The following is a 1,009-nucleotide window of genomic DNA, read 5'->3' as shown; positions in this document are numbered from 1 at the left end:
GCGTCGGTGGTGTAATGGTCAGCATAGTTGCCTTCCAAGCAGTTGATCCGGGTTCGATTCCCGGCCGACGCAGATTTTTTTTTTTATATTGCGTGATTTTTTTTGTGGAATTCCTTTTTAGATAGGCGGTTTTGATGGGTAGCAAAACAAAGCAATTTTCAAAATTTAACTTTACGTTAATTAACATTTTTTAATATTTTGAACGAATTTTAACTTGTAAAAAATGATTTTAAATGCATGGAAATTCAATTTAAATTGTTTTCAAATTATTGCATTCAAATTCCGTTGAAATTTTGAAGTTTATTGAATAAAAAATTGCCTCCTGATTTTGTTTTCTTTTTTCAAGTATTTTTTTTTTTCGTTCATGACAAATTTTTAAACTGCAAAAAATCAACAATTTTCTAAAAAAAAAAAAACACCGAAAATTCTTTTCCAGTATAGGAAAAAAATAACTCGGATGCTTGACAGGCACTTGCTGCTAATTCCATCCAATTTGCTGATTTTCACTATTTAAACAACTTATTTTGTGAACCTGCTGATAGAAACATGATTGCTCACTTCCTATTAAGCTATGTAACATCTATTTAACACTCGATTTCAGTTGAAAGCTCTTTTTATGAGCTGTGATTGAATGTCAAAGTGCTGATATGGCAGCATATGCAGGGTGACCACTCAAATGCCATTTTCAAATTCCCGACTTTTCCAGAACCTCAAAAAATAGGTATTTCTTAACTGAAGGTTGATTTCATTTCAAAAACTCTTTATAAAATGTCAATATAAACCATTGGACAAAGTTTCTGAAAAAATGTTTGACCAAGAAAAAAAAATTTCAATAATAAAATTTTATAAATCTTGATATTTAATTTTATGAATCAATTTCGATTTACCATGCTAGCATTTAAATGTTCAATGTTCAATGAAAAATTTAGTTTGACAACACTTCATATTAAACCAATTATTTCATACGGATGTTTCTATAAAAAAAAAGTTCTCTAAAAATTTAAATTGT

The 1,009-nt window shown here is 28.6% G+C and overlaps 1 non-coding gene across 1 annotated transcript; it reads left to right on the top strand.

Moving 5' to 3' along the window:
- Positions 1–72, top strand: Trnag-ucc (transfer RNA glycine (anticodon UCC)). The gene has a single exon. It is a non-coding gene; the product is annotated as a tRNA-Gly (tRNA).
- The last annotated feature ends 937 nt before the right edge of the window (positions 73–1,009 follow it).

This window comes from Culex pipiens, chromosome 2 (assembly GCF_016801865.2).
Source record: "Culex pipiens pallens isolate TS chromosome 2, TS_CPP_V2, whole genome shotgun sequence".
NCBI classification, from domain to species: Eukaryota; Metazoa; Arthropoda; class Insecta; order Diptera; family Culicidae; genus Culex; species Culex pipiens.
The sequence above is the reverse complement of the archived record's forward strand: the minus strand, read 5'-3'. Positions and strand labels throughout refer to the sequence as shown.